At 39.1% G+C, this 25,211-nt stretch overlaps 1 protein-coding gene across 1 annotated transcript in view; it reads left to right on the top strand.

The window, feature by feature from the left end:
- Positions 1-3,889: 3,889 nt before the first annotated feature.
- Positions 3,890-25,211, top strand: part of LOC122563106 (fibroblast growth factor receptor substrate 2-like) — a 79,151-nt gene continuing 57,829 nt past the window's right edge. Inside the window, exon 1 of the mRNA XM_043716535.2 lies at positions 3,890-4,051. The gene's annotated coding sequence lies outside the window, so the exon portion shown is untranslated. The remainder of the gene's footprint in view (positions 4,052-25,211) is intronic.

The following is a 25,211-nucleotide window of genomic DNA, read 5'->3' as shown; positions in this document are numbered from 1 at the left end:
ATACCAAATGCCTTCTTCACTATCCTATCTACCTGTGACTCCACTTTCCAGGAGCTATGAACCTGCACTCCAAAGTCTCTTTGTTCAGCAACACTCCCTAGGACCTTACCACTAAGCGTATAAGTCCTGCTAAGATTTACTTTCCCAAAATGCAGCACCTCGCATTTATCTGAATTAAACTCCATCTGCCACTTCTCAGGCCATTGGCCCATCTGGTCCAGATCTGCTGTAATCTGAAGTAACCCTCTTCGCTGTCCACTACATTCCAACTTTGGTGTCATCTGCAAACTTATTAACTGTACCTCTTATGCTCGCATCCAAATCATTTATATAAATGACAAAAAGTAGAGGACCGATCCTTGTGGCACTCCACTGGTCACAGGCCTCCAGTCTGAAAAACAACCCTCTACTACCACCCTCTGTCTTCTACCTTTGAGCCAGTTCTATATCCAAATGGCTAGTTCTCCCTGTATTCCATGAGATCTAACCTTGCTAATCAGTCTCCCATGGGGAACCTTGTCGAACGCCTTACTCAAGTCCATACAGATGACATCTACTGCTCTGCCCTCATCAATCTTCTTTGTTACTTCTTCAAAAAACTCAATCAAGTTTGTGAGACATGATTTCCCATGCACAAAGCCATGTTGACTATCCCGAATCAGTCCTTGCCTTTCCAAATACATGTACATCCTGTCCCTCAGGATTCCCTCTAACAACTTGCCCACCATCGAGGTCAGGCTCACCAGTCTATAGTTCCCTGGCTTGTCTTTACCGCCCTTCTTAAACAGTGGCACCACGTTTGCCAAACCCCAGTCTTCAGGCACCTCACCTGTGACTATCGATCATACAAATATCTCAGCAAGATGCCCAGCAATCACTTCTCTAGCTTCTCGGGTACACCTGATCAGGTCCTGGGGATTTATCCACCTTTAACCGTTTCAAGACATCCAGCACTTCCTCCTCTGTAATCTGGACATTTTGCAAGATGTCACCATCTATTTCCCTACAGTCTATATCTTCCATATCCTTTTCCATAGTAAATACTGATGCAAAATATTCATTTAGTATCTCCCCCATTTTCTGTGGCTCCACACAAAGGCCGCCTTGCTGATCTTTGAGGGGCCCTATTCTCTCCCTAGTTACCCTTTTGTCCTTAATATCTTTGTAAAAACCCTTTGGATTCTCCTTAATTCTATTTGCCAAAGCTATCTCATGTCCCCGTTTTGCTCTCCTGATTTCCCTCTTAAGTATACTTCTACTTTCCTTATACTCTTCTAAGGATTCACTCGATCGATCCTGTCTATACCTGACATATGCTTCCTTCTTTTTCTTAACCAAACCTTCTTAACTAAACCCTCAATTTCTATTGTCATCCAGCATTCCCTACACCTACTAGCCTTACCTTTCACCGTAACAGGAATATACTTTCTCTGGATTGGTATGGTTGAAGTACCTTCCTATCTGGAGGAAAGGTAGAGCAATCCTGGCTGATGGAAGAAATAGAAACAAAGATGAAATAGACAAAAGATACATGTACTTGTCACATTGAGAGTACAAGTGAAAATAGATGACAGCTATCTTGCTGGCCGGATGGCTGGTTTGCGATGCAGAGCTATGCAAATTGCATGGGTTTAATTCCTGCACTGGCTGAGGTTACCATGAAGGATTCTGCTTCCCAAACTCTTCCCCTCATCTAGGTGTGGTGACCCTTAGGTTAAACCATCAACAGTCCTTTCTTTCTAATGAGAGGGCAGCTGTATGGTCCTTTGGGACTATGGTGACTTTACCTTCCCTTTACAAGTCCAAGCTGGTAAAAAAATTCAAATGAAGCAAAGAAAGCATTTGAGAAAAATAAATATAAGAAATGAATCAGAAATCTTCTACAGGCATTGAAAATAATGGAAGGATAGTAAAAGGAGACTAGGGTTGATTAGGGATCAAAAGGGGATTTGTGCATGGAAACAGAGGGCATACCTGAGATACTAAATGATCACTTTGCATCTATCTCCATTGATGATGTTATGCTTGTCACTTACGTGGAAACTCAGCTATTTCTTCCACGCCTGTGAATGTTCTCCCTTGCCGTAAATGTGAAGAAAACTCTGGCTACGGGGCATGGTATCACATCTCTGCCACTGATTGCACTAAATAGCACACTGCTAGAAATAGTTAGCAAATTTTGCTACCTTGGTCTCATGGTGACAGACAGATAAGTTTCTCTCGAAGCAGATCATGGGCAATTTACAGCTATAAAGAAAGGAAGTTGAACAAATGAGCATACAGAATATGATAAAAAGTGGGCCAAATTTTAACAATGAGATATATCATTGCATCTCGGAATATGTTGACTAAAATATCTAAAAGCATTGCCATGATCACAGAGTCATAGTCATACAATCGTACAGCATGGAAACAGACCCTTCTGTCCAACTCGTCCACACTGACCATATTCCAAAACTAAACTAGTTCCAGCTGTCTGCATTTGGCCATATCCCTCCAAACCTTTCCTATTCATGTACTTATCCAAATGTCTTTTAAATATTGTAACTGTACCTGCAACCACACTTCTTCTGACAGTTCATTCCACACACTAACCAATCTCTATGTAAACAAGTTGTTCCTTATGTCCTTTTTAAATCTTTCTACTCTCACCTTAAAAATATTTAGTTAGTTTTGAACTCCAGCACTTTAGGGAAAAGACCTGTGCTAGTCATCTTATCAATGCCCCTCATGATTTATAAACCTCTGAAAGGTCACCCCTCAATTTCCTACACCCCAGTGAAAAGCTCCCAGCCTGTCCAGCCTATTCTTATAACTCAAACCTTCCATTCCGAGCAACATTCTGGTAATATTTTTCCAAACTCTTTGACATTGCTGTTTGTGGGTCTCTGCTGTGTGCAAGCTAGCTGCCACATTTTCTATATTGAAACATCATAGACTCTAATGCAATTGAAAAAGTGCTATCAAAATGTAAGTTATTTTCTTTCTGAACAGCATTATAAAATTATAATTTATTAGGACTGTTTTTAGGTGAAGGTAAGATGAAGAACGGAATCATGTGACATGTTTTGAAATCAGTCTGACAACTGACTTGGATAAGGGGGCAAGAACATTAAAGGAAAGCCCAGGTTGTTGGCTGAAAAGTACTTGTACAGGGTTTACACTTGGCGACAACGGCAGAACATCTGGTTTTAAAATCAAAAGTAATTGAAATGTCAGTATTTCAAGTGGGAAGAAGAACTAAGCATCTGGTTTAATAAAAACAGAAGTAGTCTAAATGTCAATATTTTGTAGATGTAAGTGATTTTTTTTCCTGTATAGTTTTGCAAAGGAAATTTATTTAGAAAAAAGGCAAAAAGGGGAGTTGTGTAGTTGTTTGTTGCTGTAGGGAATTTGAAAAACACAAAACAGAATAGAGCAGTTTTTTTGATGTACAGAATTGCACAGATGATTTTATTTTAAAAAACAGCAAAAAGGGGCAATGAGCAGTTATTTTTGTTGTACAGAATTGCACAGGTGATTTTATTTTGAAAAGAGCAGAAAGGGGCATTGAACAGGTTTTTTTGTTGCATAGAATTGCACAGGGGATTTTAATTGCAAAAGACCAAAAAAAAGGGGCATTGAGCAGTTATTTTTGCCGCACTGTAAAGCGAAGTGGATTTCGATTATAAAATATTGTTATAAAAGGGAGTGGAGTAATTTATTTGCGGTACAGCATTGCAAAGGTGGTTTTTTGGGGGAAAAAATGCAGAGTTGAGGAGGGCTTGGAGGACCAAGTGTCTCTGGAGGCTGGCGCAGGCTGACTGAGGGACTTTTCCCTCCTCCACCAGCCCATCTTGGCGCACGTCGGAGTGTCTTTGGTAGCGAGGCTGCCCTTTGGCCTCCTGCGGGAGATGTCAGTTGAGGCCTGTGAGGGAGCGGGCGGAGGCTGCAGCCTGAGGCGGCCGCCGGCTCTCACACACCGCCGCCGCGGCGGAGACGACTATGAGCGTGGAGCCGGCCAGTGTGGCAGCGGCGGGAGAGAGGAGAGCGAGGCCCTCGCGGTGTCGGTGTAAGTAGCGGCGGCTGGATCGTTCCCCGGGGTCGGCTGGTGCCGGGCGGCAGGGGGCCCGCGGGATCATTCCCCCCACCCCGCCTTTCCCTTGCCTCTCTATCGAGGAAATGAAAGACAAAATGACCCCACCCCCTCTTTTTTATTATTTATACTGAGAGTGAGCAGTTGGTCCTTCAGGGACAGGCCACTCTCTCTGACCGGGAGGATTCATATCCCTATCCCCCCAGCAACAGACCCACTCCACTCAATGTGCTCTCACTCGCTGCACTTTACAACAACGACAACAAAAATACTCAAGCCACACGCTTGACAAGCTTGATTGCATTTCTGGTTACAATTTAAATCGACTGTCTGTCTGGGGTATAGGGTTTTCAGTGTAAAAACCCGTGTGTTTCACTGATCACACTCCCCACTGTGATTATACCACCATATAAAATTTTACGTGTCTATCTATGTAGTACTTCAACATGACTAAAAGGAGACAGGGAGTTGAAGCTTTTCTTGCACTCATCAGGACTGGTTCACAGTGTCTCACTTTGCTGATTTGTGCTGGGGCTGACTGGTGGTTTGCACTCCTTATGTCTGACTGCAATGTGAATGGGTAACTAGGGCTTACAGCATGAATTTGGCTGTGAAGGCTTGCATTTATTTACTGTTTTTTGTGCATTCTGGGTGCTGCAAAGCATTAACATTTCTTATTTTTGAGGTTCCATCACTGTTGCGATGTGGGAGATGCAGTAGTTTGCACACAGCAAGCTCTCACAGATGGCGGTTGACAATGACCACATAATCCTGGGATGTTGAGAGGGTTGAGTATTGGCCAGATGGTGCACACCTTTAGTGTGACTGTATTTGTGTTACCATATTGGCCACTTGTATACTGCTATATGTGGCTATATTTAAATATGGTCTATTTACATTGGCAGATGTTGAGAAAATATTGACCATTTGATATCTTGTAAGGTATTGATGATTATTCTGTGAATTCTACAACCACTGTATGTTGTCAGGTGGATGGGATGGCTCTGTCACTATTCAAATGTAAATGATATATTTTGCGACTGAATATTCATTGCATTTTGTTTTTCTTGTGTCATAAAAATAAATGTGATTTGGTCATCAATAGGAAATTGAAAGTAGAGTACTGACTCGCTCTTTAATTTACTTGTAAAAAGATATGTTTAATAATAATCACAGGCATATTTGTTTGTTTTATTCTTGAACCTAAGGATGGGTCGTAGAAAAGTAGGTTTTTCTGAGGAGTTTGCTCAGAAGCCAAACAATTGTCATTTAAGAGCAGTGAAGTTTAAGGCAGCAGGTTTTTCTATCAACTAATGTACAATTAGTATCTGTAATGGAGTGTATTGTCGAGTAGTAGTCTTACCGTGATTCAAGTTTCAACATTTAAACAAGAAAGCTGAAATACTGCGGAGGCCAGAAGGCCTAGGGTTGAAATTTGTTATTTATGCTGAGTTAGCTGTGGTAGTTAGGATACTACAATTAGCCTCTACCCTGGAATAGAGCTGACAAAATCTACTGTAGTTTTATCCTTGAGTGCTAACCAAATTGTAAAGATCAGATCAAGTTCAACAGTTATGCCTCCACAGTCTGTCACCACCTCCATGGGAGATTGCTGAAAAACCCATGCCTAAAGAAATTCTGTGGCAGAATTTAGGAGTTTAGGAATACATCATGGGACTTATTTGCCTCTAAGCACAGGCAAAATGTATTTTGCTCTTCACTAACAGCAAATGTTATTATTCAGTTTCAGTTCCAAGTGGAGGTCTTTGCGTTTGATTATAGTGCATTCTGCTCTGCTTCATATCCACTCTTCTGTGATTACAGTGCTGACTATAAAATCATTTGCTTTCAAATATTTTCTCAAATATGATAGGATTTTTCTGATTTAGTTTTAGACAGGTATATGAAAAGATATTACAAACAATGGCTTGGTCACAGATTGAATATTGCTGTAACACAAGACATGTTGCCAAAGATTTTTGTCTTGCACTCAGTCAGCACCTTTTCTTCTGTATTAAATTGTTGTGATTATTTGAAATTTGGCATTCTTCCTCTCATCCTAATGAGTGCGAGGTGAGAAGTTCAGCAACATGTCTGACCTTTTAGTGGATATTATGAATAATATTTTTTGAGCTCTCAATCAGTGAGGAACAATTTGAGAGCAAGGTTGCAGTGCATTCCTGACGTACCTCTATATTTCAGATGTTATATTTTCAACAAAGTATGGTCTTGTATGCATGTGTTCACTTAACAAATAATCAATAGAAGTAGGATGGTGAAGGTTCGGAAATACAGTGTGAACATAGAAACTGGTACCGTGGTTTATTGCAAGTCCCCAAATTTAAATAAGATACTGATGGAATGCTGCATTGTTAAAGAAATATGCTTTTGGTTGAGGCATAAATTTATTCAGTTGGATATTAAAGATCCATGACACTTGGGAAGAAGAATGAGAGGTTCTGGTGTGGTCAAAATTCATCTTTCAACCTGCACCAGATTCATAGTTAACTGGCTAATTATGTGGCTGTTCACTGTGGGTCTTCCCTGTATTATGTAGTTGCTGTGTTTGTCAAAATAAAATACAGAACTAAGATTTTGTAAGTGTACATATATGTGACTTTGAAAGAATTTTTTAGAAGTGTGAGGCCTTATCCACATGTCCAATATGAGACCTCAGCTTTTCACTTAAGCCTGGGTAAAAGCATGGAGAGGATTACTTGCAGTTTTCAGATGACACCAGGTTTGAAAGCCTCGTACTTTACATAGATTGCCAACTTCTTGTTGCAAAGGACTTGAGTGGGTAAACCTACATTGCAGATATTGTCCAGTGTGGGGTTGTGAGAGATTGTTCGCTTTGGATCCGAGAAAGACAAATCAGCCAATTTGTTCAATGGTAATAGTCAGGAGTTATGAGATACTAAAAGGATATAAGGATCAATGAGAATAGATCATTGAAAGCTAATACGGGTGTATAAATAATTAAAAATATTACTGGAATATTTGTATTTATCACAAAAAGCTTGAAATATGAAAGTGAGGAATTTATATTTTGTTGTGCAGAATCTTGGCCAGATTGTATCTGGGGTAGTGTGTTAAGTTTTCGATACTGAACCTTAGGAAAGAAATATCAGCCTTGCTGGAAGTACATTTGCGAGAATGAGAGCAGTGCTGAATGGGTTAACTATTGTGGGAAAGTTGCATAAGCTTGATGATTGTCTGTAAAGTTGAAAGGTGATCCATTCACTTTGTCAAAGGGATTCACTTGAGTAGAACCTGTGGCAGAATTAAGTACAAAGGGGTATCATCATAATGAAATTAGGAATGAAATCAAATAACATTGTTCACATCAAAAAGTGGATGAAATTTGGAATTGTCTGATTCCAGTTGAACTTTCAGTTGAATTTTCAACTGATGATGTATCAGTTGAAACTTTAAGGTGGATTTAATTAGGTAAAGGGTATGATGGCATTTGAGACAAACCTGGATATTTTCTATATTTACCTGTTCAGAGATACGCCTCTGGAGCACCAGAATCTTGAACCCAGGCACCCTAGCTCAGAGGTAGGAGAATTACCACTTTGTCTCAAGAGCCCTGAAACATAAATAGACTTTTGAGTTTTTTTCCCACGTTTTAAACCAGTAATCACCCATATAGCCAATTAAACATTTAGAAGAATAGCCCATTATGGGCAATGCAAACCATCAAAAGTGAGAAGAAGGTAGGGAGAGAGGTATAGGGCTTAATCAAAATGGAATGGAAGGGGAAACAAAAGTGGATAATGTACTGAATTTGAATCAGCTGATCTCATAAAAGTTCAGAATAGACTGGAGAAACTGGCCTCATCCCATTCCAATGTTCCTAAGAATCATGAAATGTTTAGTGTTCATAGTTTTGTTTCTGAGGTTGCCACCCTGCACATGCTAACATTAAAAGTCTGAATCATTTTTAACTTGTACATGTATGTAGTACTAATCTGTACTCCTCTTTAAATTTCCCATTGTGACTGCTATATGCTCATGGAACAAGTAAGATTATTATAAGACTACAAAAAGAATAGTGAGTTGTTGGCTGATATCTGTTCAGTTGCAGATGAATTTCTACAGTCTGTGCTGTCTTTTGGCTGATATGTACTTTTTACAAGCCCTTGGGTCAGTCTATATCGTGTGAGGATTGACTTGGCTGCATCACTAACAAGCAGTAGAATCAGACGTTGTCTCAGATTAATAACTTGTGTTAATTTAACTAAAAACTTTTGTTGGTTTTGATTCGTTTTAACAAAGGTTTGGAGGTGAGATTGTACCTTTTTCAGAGGTGTACTGTGGATTTGGACAGAAATTAGTCCAATTTGGCTGAGGTTTAAGTTCAAGTAAAAGGAAATAAATTTTTTGAACTGTAAATGGCATGATTGTGGAGAAATTAAAGGTATTATCATAGGCCATGGAAACAGACCCTTCGGACAAATTGTTTGCGCTGACCAGTCATCCCAATCTGACCCAGTCTCATTTACTAACATTTGGCCCAAATCCCTTGAAACCCTTCCTATTCGTATACCCATCCAGTTGCCTTTTTAAATGTTGTTGTAATTGTACCCACCTCCTTCATTTCCTCTGGCAGCTTGTTCCATACATACACTACCCCCTGCATGAAACATTTACCCTGCAGATCCTTTCACAAATCTTTCCTCTGTCATCTTAAACCTATGTCCTCTGGTTTTGGACTTTCCCATTCTAGGAAAGCAACCATGGCTATTCATCCTATCTGTGCCCCTTATGAACTTGTAGATCTCTAAGGTCAACCCTCAGCTCTGATGGTCCAGGGAACAAAGTCTCAGCCTGTTCAGTCTCTCCTTAACAAACAAACAAACACACACACACACACACACACACACACCCGTGCACCCCCCCCCCCCACACACACACCCAGTCCCAGCAACATTCTTGTAAATCTTTTCTGCACCCTCTCAAGTTTAACAACATCCTTCCTATAGAAAAGCGATCTGAATTGAAGTTACGAGATCAGGGAAGGAAGATAAACAGTGAAAATATAGACTAAATACTCTGGCGGCAGGGCGTATCACAAGTGGAATCTGGGGGTTATAAAGTAGAAGTGTCAGTAAATAAAAGCTAACCTACTCTCACTCTGGTTTATGAAAGAATTCCTAGGATTCTTACAGAGCCTGTACAAGGTAGTCATAAGGCTACAGCTGGAGCATGGCATATTGAGACATTGGAAGTAGTGACAGTGTGATGCAGCTTAAAGCATCTGATTTATGTGGAACGACCACCAGTTTGATTCAGTGATAAAATCCTGAAGCTATTTTCAAGATTGCTGCAAACTCTGGAACCGGGGTGCAGTTTCAAACTTGGAGTAATGATAAACTTATGTAACAAGCTGTCCAAGAAGGCAATAATACAGAAGTTTTAAAGAAGATTGAGATTATGGTTGTTCGGCTTCTTGTTTTAAATTTTTTCAGATCACTTTGTTTTGATTATCTCCCCTTTATAACATAACTGTCTCTGTTGCTTGTACAACGTTTGAGGTTCCCTGAGGTTGCGCAGTGGACTATATATATATATATATATATAATTTTTTTTTTTGATTGAACCATTCTAACTGCTGACCCCTCCCTAATTATTCTGGGCAAATACATTTGTGATGTTGGTGCTCTTATGTGTCCATTGATGTGCGTACTCAGCTTGCTGCTGAGTAGGGGCATTCTATGTTTGGAAGGTTCTGTTGCAAATATGACCCAATACTGGAGCTGGCTTGGAACTTCCTTATCTGCCTGTGAAATGTGCTTGCTTCTGAAGGAGGGTGCATTGTTTTTCATTTGAACCAGGGTTGGGGGACAATATCAAAACCCATAAGTGAAACTTTGTGACCTTGTTGCACTACCTTTGACCACCAGGAGAGTGCACATCAGAGTCAAGCTTGCTAAGGAAGATTCATTCTGGTCGACCAGTATTATGGCAATCTGGCTACCTGGCCAAACAATATAGTTGTGACTGTATCAGTATAGTGTAGCTGTTAGGCATGTTAGCTTGGTCAAGAACCTTGCCTGCATAATATTTAGTCTTGTCGTCTGACCTTCATAAGTTTACAAAGGCTGCTTAGGAAAACGTTGTTGCTCGTAACACACTCAAGTCTCGTATATAGAGCAGAATGGGTTAAGATGTTGTTCAGTTTGAAGTTTGCCAAAGATTGCACTTCCTTTGGAAATTTTTGCATGTGCCTCATTGTTAACAGAATCCCTACAGTGTAGATAGATGCCATTCAACCCATCAAGTCTGCTTTAATCCTGTGAAGAGCATCCCATCCTATCCTTGTAAACCCTGCATCCCTGTGTTAACCATGGCCAACCCAGCTAGACTGCACATCCCTGGACACGATTGGGCTCTTTACCATGGTCAATTCACCTAACTTGCACATTTTTGGAGTGTGGGCCGAAACCAGAGGATAACCCAGACAGACACTGGAAAGTCACCACACAAATAGATAGTCACTGAAGACCAGAATTGAACCTGGATCCCTGATGCTGTGAGCCAGCAGTGCTAACCACTGTGCCACAATGCCACCTATATAGTAGTGTGCTACTAAGTGTTGTATCCACAACTGACAGGTTCTCCGCTGGCTGAAACCTTGGGTTTGTGATGTGGTCTTTCAGGAGGAGACTGGTGCATCATTTTTCTTTGTACTGATTGTATTAGATTGTCCATTTCCAGTACTCAGTCATCAATGTTGCTGCTATTAAAGTGGCATTCTAACATGGTACTTTTTAACAATGGGAACAGTTACAATAAAATTATGCCAAATTCAACTTGATTGAGAAGCAGTTTCAGGCTGTGCAAGATGTTGAGTTTGGCATTGTATAGAAGGGTAACTTCACTGTGGTGTCAAATCCTACCTCCTCCTGAGGACCCAAGCAGCAACGGTGCCAGTCTTCAACCAATTTGATTCACTCCACATCTTGTTAAGAAAATGCAGAAGGCCCTGCAAACTGCAAAGTCTATTGGGTCCTTACCAGTATTCCAACTGCAACATTAAAGACTAATTCCTCAAAATTAGCTCTGGCAGGTGAGGCTACAACACTGGCATCAATTCAGTAATGCTGAATATAGGAAGTAGGAGCAGGAGTAGGCAATTCAATCCTTTGAGCCCGTTCTGCCATTTAACATGATCATGGCTGATCTTATCCTGTGGTCTCAACTCCAATTTCTTGTCTGCTCCCCAATGCCCTTTCTCCTGTTTTTCATCAGAAAGGTATCTAGTTTTGTTATTTATTGATTTCTTCCTCTGCTGCACTGTGAGGCAGTGAGTTCCACAGATTCACAACCCTCAGAGAAGTAGTTTCTCCTTATCTCAGTTTTGAACCTATCTCCTCTTACTCTATATTTATGAACGTTTGTTCTAGACTGTCCCACATCTGTTCAACGTCCACCTTATCAATCCTCTTTAGCATTTTATGTATCTGTCAGATACCCCTCATTCTTTTGAACTCCAGTGAGTACAAGACTGTTTCTCATTTGACAGGCATTTCATCTCTGGAATCACTGATAATCTTCCTTTGAACTGCCTCCAGTGCTACCATATCCTTCCTCAAGGGGCCCAAAATAGACACAATATTCTAGGTGTGATTTCATCAATTATGTAATTATAACAACACTTCTTTATTTTTGTAATCCAGTCCTTTTGCAATAAATGCTAATATTCTATTTGTCTGTCTTATTATACCTTGTACCTGCATACCCACTTTTTGTGATTAATGCACAAGAATATCGAGATCCCTCTGCACTGATGCACTTTGAATCTACTTCCCGTTGAAATAATAATTTGCCCTGTTCATTTTCCAGCCAGAATGGATAACCTCTCATTTATCCACATTAAACTCCATCTGCCAGATTCTGGCCCATTCTCCTAGCCTATCAATATCCACCTGTAAACTCTATCTCCTCCTCATAGCATGCTTTCTGTGAATTTTGCTATGTTACCCTCTGTCCCTGTTTGCAAATCACTTATATAGATTGTAAATAATTGAGTCCAAGAACTGAACCATGCAGCACCCCACTAGTCACAGTTTGCCATTAAGAGAAGGACCCATTTATCCTGACCATCTGCTTTCAACCAGTCAGCCAGTACCCTACCTCCTGAGATCTAAAGTTCTGGATCAGTCTTTTGGGTGTCCACATCTGCCAGGGTCCCCATTATCAACCTTGCTGGTTACAGAGGTTTCAGAAGACATTTACCAGTTTGTTGCTGGGAATGGAGGGTTTGAGTTATGAGAGGCTGGATACATTGGGACTTTTTTCACTAGAATAAAGGAGGTTGAAAGGTGACCTTAGAGATTTATAAAATCATGAGGTTTATAGATAAGGTAATGGCATGTTTTTTTCCCCCTCTGGTATATTATTTCAACACATGGCATATTTTTAAGGTGAGAGGAGAAGGACTTTTAAAAAGACATGAACGACAATTTTTTTGTTTACACAGTGGGTTGTGTGTGGAATGAACTTCCAGAGGAAATGGTGGATGTGAGTACAGTCACAATATTTACAAGACATTTAGATAAGTACATGAATGAGAGAGGTTTGGAGAGATATGGGACAATTGCAGGTGAGTGGGACTAGTTTAGTTTGGGATTATGGTCGGCCTGGATTGGTTGGATCGAGGAGTCTTTCTGTATGACTCTAACTCCAGCAGGTTTGTCAAGCATGACCTGTTCATGAAACTATGCTGGCACTGGTGAATGAACTTTGTTTTTCCAAGTGTTCATTATCTCCTACATTATGCAGAACTCCCTCAACTTCCTACTACAGTGGCCAAACCAATTAGTCTGTAGTTTCCCACTTCATGCTTATCTTGTTTTTTTGAATAATGGTGTCACATTAGCAGTTTTCTAATCCACTGGTACCATTCCAAAATTCATTGGGTTCTGTAAAATCATAACTAATGTGTCCACATTCGTTGCTGCCACGTCCTTAATACTTACGGGTGCAGACCTTGAGGCACTGGGGATTTATCTGCCTTTACTGATTATCATCATTCCTTATCTGATTTTGTGTTTAAAGTCATAGAAATCCCTTCCTAACTTAATCGCACATTTCAAGAAAATGGTTCATCACCACCTCCTTGAGGGTTTTTAAGGATGGATAGCAAATGTTAGCCCAATGATGGAACCCATGTCTTAGTTTTGCTTTTAAACAGTGCTCAGGGGATCCCTTGTATCTCCTGGACACTTTCAAATTAATTCTGGGTATTTGTAATTTTTTTTGTGTGTGGCATCCTGGTCCTCTTCTTGAAATGTTTACAATTTAATTGCCAGAAGGAGCACATAACGAACTCTGGGAGCACCTGTGAAGTGAAAGCAAAGGGTCACTGGACCCGAAATGTTAACTCTGCTTTCTGTCCACAGATGTTGAGTTTTTCTAGTAATTTCCGTTTTTGTTTCTGATTTCCAACAAACAAAGTTCTCTCTTTATTGTGTGAAGAGCTTTGTTGGGGGAGGCGAACTGGAACTCTAGATATATGGGCAAGCAATGCAAATGGGATTTTATTTTCTGTAATCCTGTTTCAACAATTAAACATTAGGTCAGTGACAGCAATATTTGTAATACTTACCAAGTCTTGAAGATTTGTAGCTCAGGTTGAGGTTTTGGATGTAGGTTTGCTCGCTGAGCTGGAAGGTCCATTTCCAGATGTTTCATTACCCTACTAGGTAACATCTTCAGTGGGCCTCAGGCAAAGCACTGCTGAAAATTCCTGTTTTCTATTTATATATTTGGGTTTCTTTGGGTTGGTGATGTTATTTCCTGCGGTGAAGTCACTTCCGGTTCCTTTTCTCAGGGGGTGGTAGTTGGAATCTAACTCGATGTGCTTGTTGATAGAGTTCCGGTTGGAATGCTTCTCGGAATTCTCTTGCGTGTCTTTGTTTGGCTTGTCCAAGGATGGATGCGTTGTCCCAGTTGAATATTTGTAATATTATATCATTCTTCTGTAATCTGCCATATATTTTTACCATGTCCCTTTCTGAGGTACAGTTTCAAAGGTTCTGCCATATTTCCATTACCTCAACATGCCATTCTTCAAATAAAAGGTTGAATTGGGTTTATTAGTAATTCAGGGAGGATGGAGTGTTGGCCAACCGTAATAACTCTGTTGCAAGTAAAATCTCAGTAGGGTTGCAGCATAGTGGTCAAGATCATGAAAACTGAGTTATTGGTTTAAAATGTAGTGTTGCAACTGGATAAAACTGTAGGCTTGTAATCAAAATTTGCAAACTTTCCTAATTCTAGTGCGCACCTTGTGTAACATTTGAAGGAAGACTTGCATGAGTATAAAGCTCTTTTCGTGACCTTCGATCATACTGTAGAGTTTTAATGCCAATGAAGTACACTTGCAATTGAATCACAGTTCTAATGTACACTCCGTCAGCAGGTGAAACCTAAATTTATCTGATTCTGAAATGTTGTAATTAAGTAAACCTGCATTTATATAGCACCTTTTTATCACATCAGTGAAATGTTTCATGCTCTAGTTACTTTTATTTTTGATGCATTGTTTCTAGCAAGACCTCTGTTATTATAAATTATGTAAACGGTCAGTAATCAGTTTTTTTTCTGCTTGTGCTGGGAGAGGGGTGTGCTGACCAGCACACCTAAAGAACAGTTCTCTGCTCTTCATCAAGTAACCCCCATTCCAATAAGACCATGTCTTAAACAAATCTAAAATAATCCAGAGCCTTAGAGCTCGGGACAGTACCAATGTACCGCAATACCTACATTAAAAAAAAACTTGCAACAGTTTCTTGTCTTGTGTAATGCGTTGTTGCTTGTTTGATTATTGTATGCTGTTTTTTGTTTTCAAATGTCATTCTGCTCTAGAATCCCACTTGAGCTTAAACTATAATAGTTTTGAGAGTCCAATCTCCATCCTCAAGTCTGATTTGCCGTAATTGATGGATGTTATCACTTTTGCCAGCAGTTTGCCAATTAAATGGCTGCATAGTTAGTGCATGCCTGCAGCTAATACATTGGGTCTTTGGATTCTCATCCTGTTCCACTACACAAAATGTGAGAGCAGTGATAGATATGCTAGATTCAGTAATAAAACAGAAAATTCTGAAAGTACGCAGGTCTGGCAGCAGATCTGGAGAAAGAAATGAACTTAACGTTTCAGGTCGATGGCCTTTTAGACTTGCTGAGCATTTCCAGTATCCACAGTATTCTGCATTCCAATTTGTGCTCAATTCAGTACTGTGTCTGTTAGTCCAATGTATCTTGGAAGGTTAGACTGGCAAATGGCATGACCTTTTTATTTTGTTTTCCAAAAACAAATGTTTTTGATCCCTTCAAATTTCTGTGTATTTTTGAAGAACTTTGTATACTATATATTTGTGATTAAATCAGAATATTTAATTAATATATTCTGATTTAAAGTGCTTGTCAAATGCTCCAAATAAATATTTCATTCACCTTATTTTTGCTGCTGGAAATAGTTGAGGGCAAAAATGGTGCGGAAAATCAACAGTGTAATGAGGTTTGATCTGGTTGTGGCCAAATTAAATTGAATGTTGTATTTTCAATTTTTCAAAATAACTCAGTTTTTCTTCAAATGTAGTGCAATACCGCACAATTCTAATGACAGAATAAGGAACCTCCGAACATTGGATGAATATTATGATGTGTGTCTGATCAAGATAAATTTACTGTGAAATTCTAATTTCTACCTTCCGCAAATCTGGATAGAAAACCTGGGGTAAAAAGACTGACTTGATTCAACAGAGGAGATTGAAAACATTATACTTTGGTAAAGGTGTCACGACAGAAAATTGTCCAACTGCCTGGTCCATAGACCTTTGCACTGATATTTTCAGCATGAGAGAATAGATTTGGGCCTGTCTCTGCCTTGTACAGATCCTGGTTTCATCCAAGCTAATGTTGCTTCTGCTGCATACATTGAGAATTATGCTGCTGCATCGCAGTAGTGATCTCTGTGTTTGTTTCTTCACATGTATTTACAGTATGATTTCAAGGATTGAGTTGCTGAGACTCATGCTGTATTGTGTGTTTAAACATTCATGAGATTTTCTTTTTTAGGAAAAGGTAGATACTGTGAATTAATAGTACATAAGAAGTGAGACTGATGATTAAAATGGTTAAATTTACTTCAGTGTACAGTTAGCAGTGATCACCCTCAGACATCTTGGTCAAATCTCTATCTTCGTAGATGAGCCTTGACCTTGCTGCTTGCTTCATTTTGATTATTAATGCTTTCAGTGAAGGGATAAGGATTCCCTCTGAGGAATTCTTGCAATTTATTAACATACTTTTGAGATTAGTGTTTACGTATTGAAATGTTCCCAATAAGAAATATGTGGATTGCTCCTCAAAATTATTAATAATTTTGTATTAGGATTTGTTAATAATTTGCTGCAATGATGAAATAATGTTTAATTTTGGCTTTTTTTAAAAGAAAGGCACAGCAGAGTGAACCTCGCAATAATGAAGCTTGTTTTACCGACCACTTGTTAGAACAGACTCTCTTCCAATGCATAGGTTAGAGTTACACTTGGACTTTGGGTTAAGAGTGCCATTGAAATTGAGCCTAGGTGAAATGACTCCAATCTGCAACAAATCCCCTTCTTTACCACAGGTTTTTTTTTCCCCTTGTCAATGATTAGATTAGATTAGATTTCCTACAGTATGGAAACAGGCCCTTCGGTCCGACAAGTCCACACCAACCTTCCGAAGAACAACCCACCCAGACCCATTTCCCTCTGACTAATGTACCTAACACTGCAGGCAACTTAGCATGGCCAATTCACCTGACCTGCACATCTTTGGACTGTGGGGGAAAAACCGGAGCACCCGCAGGAAACCCGTGCAGACACGGGGAGAATGTGCAAATAGTCGCCAGAGGCTGGAATCGAACCTAGGACTCTGGTGCTGTGAGGCAGTAGTGCTAACTACTGAGCCACCGTGCCAGCCCGAATCCCTACCCCCAATTTATTAATTTGAAATCCTTGACTTCACAAATTCCTCTGCTTCCCCATTCTACATGCCGGCTCACTGCTTTCCTTCACCGTTCTTCAAACTTGTACATTCTTTATCTCCACTTCCTCTCTGATTTGCCTTTGGTGACAGATCTTCAGACTCTTTGGACCGATGTTCTGAAAACCTTTCTATTTTGCTATATATCGGTTTAGATTTTAAAACCATGCTGAACCATACCTGCAATCAACTTAAAGTCTATTAGGTCATAAATCCCTTTTGGGGGTTATGTACAATTTGGTGCAAGTTTATAGTTAGAAGCTCTGGTTGCGATATTTTGGAACATTTTTGGGAATTGTCTTTTTTATTTTAGCTGTGTTCATTTGAACAATTAATAGTTTTTCTTTCTAAGATTTTAAAGGCCATTTATTTTAATAGCTTCATTGTTCTTTTGCTTGAAGGAAAAGGGATTCCTTGAAGTGATTAACAGACATCAATAGGATTGTACTTATTTGCTAACAGAGTGTACAGTATGCTGTCTAATTATTTTTATAATGAGTAGAGAATAAAACAAGATGACAGATTTGAAATTGTTGTAAATACATACACCTATATCAGGAGGAGATTAAAAGTTTTTGATCCCTGATTAATGGATTAGTGATTAGAATTTTTGAGTGTTTGAACAGACGAAGGTATTTTGATCAACTGCTTTCACTAACTTTGGAACTGCGATTGGGCAAATATCGTAGAACTGACCTGCTGCTACTCTACCCTAACCAGCCATCACTGGTGAATCAATTTAATTTGGTTGCTTGTGAGCCTCAAAGGATGACACCATGAGAATTATAATCTTGGTTGTGCTCTAACCTTGTGTTTGAGTTCCTGTGATCCTTCCCCTTTCACTCACTATGTTGCTTTCCACCTTTTTTATGCTGGAAACTGATTTTGTTTGACCTAAGATGAATAGCTTCATACAGAATGATCAACAGACGTTTGAAGGCCAACTTCAGAGGAGCCCCTTGACCTTCCAGAAGTTGGAACTTTAGTTTATTTTACTAGCTTTTCTTTGAGAACTCTCAACAAGTGAAAGGGGTTCACATCTTACTCATTTCCACTATTCCAGTTAAATATACTAAAACATACATTATTACCTTATTCCTGTATTGAAGTGTTACAACATGAGGTCTGGTGAAGAAATTTAGTTTTCATTAACATATCACTGAAGTATGAAGGTGGGTAATGCCCACTGGTCTGTCTTTCTAAGTTACTCATCACAATGAAACAACTCTTGGGATGGCCACAGTCAGCCACATTGCACAGGTGATTCACTGATTTTGAGTGTCTGTATACTTGGGCAAAAAAGCTTGCTTTCTTCAGTCATCTTTGAATCAATTGAAGAAGTGGTACATTGTCAAATACAAATCTCCAAAATCCAATGTCAGCCATTATTTAATGGAAAATGTAAGTCATTGGCTTTAATTAATCTCCAAAGAGTGCCCATTGTGGCTAAAGCTAAGTAATTATAACTGATGGGATTATTTGCAGGAGGGTATTTGGGAACTCTTCCACAAAATAATGTTAGTGCCAGGTTACGTTATTGTGGGTTTTGTTTTCCCACCAAAGGTTCTTTAGAAATAATTCACTACACAAGAGTAATTACTTTCCAAGAACGTGCAATGACTTCTTGGACAATGGTGCAGTCAAAATCAAGCACCAACCTGAAAGCTAATGGTTTACCTTTTAAAGGTATATTTAAACCGTAAACCTATATTTAAAGCCGCTAATCCATCAATACATTAATGAAAATTAAAAACAGTCTGTGAACTTTTTTCATGTTGAGAGCCTATCTTGGTGTAGCTTATTATAGAACTGGTACAGATGATTTCTTGTATTCAGTCAGATTACATGTTTAGATCGTAATGTGGAAGTACCAGTGTTGGACTGGAGTGGACACAGTTTAAAAATTATGCAACACCGGGTTACAGTCCAAAAGATTTATTAAAATGTACAAGCTTTCCAAGCACTGCTCCCTTGTCAGATAGCTTGTGGGGCCAGATCATAGGACGCAGAATTTATAGTAAAAGATCAAAGTGTCATACATAAACCTTAAGTTATCTCAGGACTGTGATTTGAAAGAAGTTTGGCAATCGACATCTCAATCGAAACCTGCATCCCCATTCTAAGTGATTAAAAACTTAACAGCAATCTAGGCTCGTTCAATGCATTGCATCAGGTGTATAATACTTTGAACTTTTACATAAATTCCGGCCTATGATCCTGCCCCACTAGCTACCTGATGAAGGAGCAATGCCCCGAAAGCTTGTATTTTCAAATAAACCTTTTGTCTATAATCTGGTGCAGTGATTTTTTTTTTTTAAAACTATGTTTAGACCAGTCACTTTCCCGGTCACACTGGCCCATCCTCATGTCTTAATCTGACAGATGAATTTCTAATTTGATTGAAGTTTTGGCATTATTCACACAGCCAAACCTGGTTCAAGATTAAATCTAAACAGTGTTCACTCTAGAATTGAATTCAAAATAAACTAACTATGTTGCTGGATTAGTAATACAGCTACTTGAATTTATAATCCAGAGTTTGTGAATTTAAATTTCACCATAGCACTTTGGGAATTTAATTGCAGTTTAAAAGATATCTGAAGATGAAAAGCTAGTATCATTAAAAAGTGACCACAAAGGTTTGGGGTTGTAATTAAAAACCACAGTTTAGTTCACTGATGTCCTTTAGGGTAGGAAATTAGCCAGCTTTGTCTGGGTTGGCTTGAACTCAACTCCTTTGCCCACTGAGCTGTATCAAATCGTGCAAAGCGTGCTCTTCGAACTTTGGCAATTCACAAAGGCTTGCTCCCACCTTGTAACAGCAATACAATAGCCATAAGCGCCTGACTAGCCAGAAACACCTGTGTTTGAAATTTTTGTTTTAAATGTTGGGACTACATAACTGAACTAGGTAATTAAGGAATCAGCTCAGGTTGTAGAATTTCAGGTAATATTTGAAAGTATGGAATTGGTGTTAATGATACTTTGGATGTTCTGTTAACGCTACAAATAAAACTTGAGAGATCCTGGATTAGTTTGTAAAAGTGCACTACTTACATAGTTCCATCATTGTTGAATTCTCTTTGAATATTTTTTACTTGAAATAATTGAGCTTTTCCAATGACCATGATTGTGTGTCAGGAATTAACATAGCATTATTTTTGCTGATGTGCATGCTGTATTAGGAACGATGATTTTTATTAACAAATGAGAGCAGAATTATTTATTTGATAGTCTTGTTGCTATTGGCCGCTGCTCATGGATTTGTTTTTAAAATAATTTATATGCTACCCATTGGTGAGGGAAAAATAAAGTATATTAGAATATGACTCTATGTCAAATCTTTTAAAGTGTCATGACTCACGTGGATACTGTGCTCAAAATCAAGCCCCACAAGTCCCAGAGTCATTACAAATGTGAAAATATTTATTCAAACTATTCAAATACCACAGTTTACCTGACTGATGATCTTAGACAAAAATGAAATACTCTCAGGTTTCTGTAGCTAACAAGAAAATAGTTGTTTACTACAAGCAAATTATCCTTTATCACTAGCAATTAAGAAATATAAATTGCTAACTTAAATTTTTAAATCTAACTCTCCTTTAGTCTGTCTTTCATAAACAGACACTCGAAGACAGTCAGGGTATGGGAATTAAAGGTGGAAAAATAAATCAGGGAAACACCGTTTTATAGACCAACCTGAACCACTGGATTCAATGAGTTGTTTTCTTTCTGCTCCTTTTAACTTCTTTCCTGGACCATTGGAGGTTGAGGGTTGACCTTCTACAAGTTTATAAAATCATGAGGGGCATTGATAGGGTGAATAGTTGAGATCTTTTTTTTCCTCAGGATAGGGAAGTCCAAAACGAGAGGGGAAAGATTTAAAAGGGACCTGAGGGGCAACTTTTTCACGCAGAGGTTAGTGCATATATGGAACGAATTGCCAGAAGAAGTGGTGGAAGTGGGTATGGCTAGAATGTTTCAAAGGCATCTGGATGGGTATGTGAATAGGAAAGATTTAGCGGGATATGGGCCAAATACTGGCAAATAAGACGAGATTAATTTAGGGTATCTGGTTGTTGCGGATGAGTTGGTCTGTTTCCATGACTCTGCGAAACAAGGTTTATTTACTGGTTGGAAGTTTACCTTTATTGTCTTTTAAAGGTGTTTTTTTTTCTTCTATCAACACATTTGCAGGGAAAGATGAGTGGAAAGCAGCTACCAATTACTAGAGACTTGTTAGTATTTCCAAACAAGCGACCAAAAGCTTATTACATTGCTTCCCTTTTACCGGCTAGGTGGTTTTCTGCTGTAGACCAACATAGAAGTCATAATCCGTTGGCTGGAAGCCAATCAGAAAGTAGTTGAGCGTATTTCCTATGTGTAGAACTCATTAGATCTGTGGTATTTGCTTCTGTTCTTGGTGTTCCAGGAGCATGCACAATTATATACAGTCGTGTCCCCCAGTAAACATGACTTTTAGAACTGCAGCTATCTCTTGGCATAATCTCTTCAATTAAAACTGTATCTTCAGTTTTTTTAGTCCACAATAAATAAAAAGATGTCATTACAAACGTTAGTGATTCCATCATGAAGTATTAGGGTGACATATGATCACTGTTGTCAGTTGAGTTAAGTTATTCCTTTTCTTAGCTTATGGTAGAAATTCAGAATGCTTATATGATAATTTTCAGGGCTGTTGTGGTGATGTCCCTAGCTCTGAACCAGGTGGTCCAGGGTTCAAGTCTCACCTGCTCGGAGGGTGGATGCATCATATCTCTGCACAAGTTTATTAAAAAATTAAAGTGTAATTTTAATCTCGCCACTAAATTACTATCATATGCTATTAACTATTCTTTGTTTTTCTGTGAGAAGATAATTCAGTTTTGCAACAGTTCTGTTGTTGGTAAAGATACCCTACGTCACTGAGTGCTTTTAATCTGAAGATTATAATTTAGGAGCTATCACTGACCTCTACTTATTGCAGTGTGTAATCCTAGGCAATGGTTCGGTGGATTGTCAATTTTTCAGTATTCTTGCTGCAACACATTGTGAGTATACTTGAATCCAAAGCTGCTAACACTGAGAAAATCATGGCCCAGAGTATTTTGCTTGCAGTTTGGCACATACCCAACAGTCTGTATCCATATGCCAAAGCACATTAATGGTTTTAAAAACAGCAAGCTAATCATCATATGGTCTATCTCTGGTTTAGTCCTTTCTTGCTGATGTGTTTATGAATATCATTTTTCCATTATCATTACCGCAAAAGTGTTTCCTGCAAACTTTCAACTAGCTGCCTATCAGAAATCATCTGACGAAGATGGTTGCACACTAGAAAGACTGGGCGTTGGCTACAGTCTCAAAGCAATTAGTGCAAAGCTTGCCAAAAACACTTGCTTAGGTCGGGTTCTGGTGGCCTGCTGTTCCAGCATTTCCATACCCTCGTTAGTTTAAAAAAAAAACTTTTTTATTAGGTGTTCTGTATTATTTTAATATTGCAGTGATGTTAGGAGGGTGAAGTGCAGCACCTTAGTGTGTTTAAGTCTTACCTCTTCCAGTTTTCTAATGATTTGAATAGATGATGAAATCATGATTCACACTTGTATTGCTGTGAACTAGAACCAAAACTAAATTGTTCAGTGCAGTATCAACATGATGAAATATTGCAGCTTTCCTTTCATGTACTATTTTGTCTTCCCCTCACATTTCCTGCTCTTGCACTTTCTTTATCCTTTTCTGTATTTTCTGCTTTTGTATTCATTTTTAAACCTGTTTCCCAACCATTCTCATGATTTGGTACATTTTGCTGTGATTAGAAATGGTATGTTCGTTGAGGGCTAAAGGAAATAAGCATTGTGGTGACCCAGGATCCATTTATTAATAATTGTGAACTATTAAGTGAACCAGTATGTTGGCTTTTGGAAAAACTATATCATCTTGGATATCACACTCTTCAGAAAGAGGAAATAACATTTGACACAAAGGTTGGAGATGTCATTGAGGGTTATTGCAAGCTGCAGCACGACATAGACAAGATGCAGAGCTGGGCTGAGAGATGATAGATGGAGTTCAACCTGGATAAATGCGAAGTGATGCATTTTGGAAGGTCTAACTAGAATGCCGAATATAAGATTAAAGATAGGATTCTTGGCAGTGTGGAGGAACAGAGGGATCTTGGTGTTCAAGTGCATAGATCCCTCAAAGTTGCCACACAAGTGGATAGGGTTGTTAAGAGAGCATGTGGTGCTTTGGCTTTCATTAACAGGGGATCGAGTTTAAGAGCCACGAGGTTTTGCTGCAGCTCTACAAGACCCTGGTGAGACCACACTTGGAATGTTGTGTCCAGTTCTGGTCGCCCTAATATAAGAAAGATACGGAGGCTTTGGGGAGGGGGCAAAGAAGGTTTACCAGGATGCTGCCTGGACTGGAGGGCTTGTCTTCTGAAGAGAGCTTGACTAAGCTCGGACTTTTCTCTCTGAAGAGGAAGAGAGGTGACCTGATCGAAGTCTACAAGGTAATAAGAGACATGGATAGAGTCAATAGCCAGAGACTTCCCCAGGGCAAGATTGACTGGCACTGGGGTCATAATTTTAAGATTTTAGGAGGAAGGTACAGAGGAGACGTCAGAGGTAGATTTTTTACATAGGGAGTTGTGAATGCATGGAATGCGTTGCCAGTGGTGGTGGTGGAAGCAGAGTCCATAGGGACATTTAAGCAACTGCTGGACATGCACATGGACAGCAGTGAATTGAGGGGTGCGTAGGTCAGGTTATGTTATTTTATTTTAGATTAGGAATAATCCTCAGCACAACATCGTGGGCCGGAGGGCCTGTTCTGTGCTGTACTTTTCTATGTTCTGTGTAAATAAATAATGCAAGTTGGCTTACACATAGGAGATACTGATTTTACCCATTAGAATCTTCCAAAATGGGGGAAAGCTGATCACATATTTGAACCAGGGACTGGAGTCATTTTAACAGCCAAATTGCTGGATTTCCGCTCAAGAACTTCTAATCTTGGAATTGGGAAATTCAATTCAAATTTTGGCCCAAGTTGTATGCTGGTTTGAATGTTTGGCCTGAAGCTGTAAAATGAAGGAGGTTGTTGAGAGTTCTGAGCAAAGGATGTCATGGTAAAACAAAATCTGGTTGCGGTGTTGGCTGCCTAATTCATAGAAGTCTGATTGGGATAGTGCCTCTTAGTTTTTGTGTTGGGCCACTTTTGAAACCGTTTCAGAATTTATGCATTCTACTTCAGACACTGAATCATCCCATCCTGTACAAAATTCTGTACAACGTTGTGTTGAGCTTTAGCCTTAAAACAATTCAAGGACTTTAAGGTGTATAATTTACAATTCTTTGTTTTCTATTTAACGCAACCCTCGAATTCCGTTGTTGTCGTCGTCGTCGTCGTCGTTGTCGTCGTCTGTGAACTCTCCTGGCATTTAAAAGAATCCAAGACTGTTTTGAATTCTGTATTGATATTTAGTAAGGCTGTGTATAATTGTTTGGGAATACATGTAAAAACAGCACTTCAACTGTTTCCTTATGATTAGCATTCATTGACTGAACTAAAGGGTCTGGGCCTTGCCACAGTTTATCAAAGGGGTCTGTTACATTAGTTAGAAGGTTATTGGGCAGTAGTAAATGAGAGCTAATGGATTTACAACCTGTGTTTTGGCCAGCTTAGTTACATGTCATGTGATGTGATTATACTGCAGTATGGAGGTATGAGTTTAATGGGTTCCTTTTTGTAGTTGAATGCTGAGATCAACTTAGTCTGGCGACCAAGTTTGTAGTGATCTGTAAAGAGCAGCAATGGATGAGTTGTATCTCTGATGTACAGTTGAACCTAACTGAAGGAGAAAATATTTCCTTTTTTTTATTAAAAATGGGATATGATTTTGTGCAGATTTTAAAATTGCCACTGCTCTTATAATTTACTAATGTTTTGAATAGTTCCTTTGTTTTATGTTGAATGAACTGAAAATAAAAGTGAAAGTGTCATTTGTCTTACATGATCATAGGCTGCATTGTTGTTGTAGAGTGATAACTAGTGGGGACTTCAACCTGAGGGTCAGGCA

Source organism: Chiloscyllium plagiosum, unplaced genomic scaffold (assembly GCF_037043375.1).
Source record: "Chiloscyllium plagiosum isolate Xiang-an unplaced genomic scaffold, Cpla_swu_hap1 HiC_scaffold_26, whole genome shotgun sequence".
Classification (NCBI taxonomy): domain Eukaryota; kingdom Metazoa; phylum Chordata; class Chondrichthyes; order Orectolobiformes; family Hemiscylliidae; genus Chiloscyllium; species Chiloscyllium plagiosum.
This window is presented reverse-complemented; position numbering and strand designations above follow the sequence as displayed.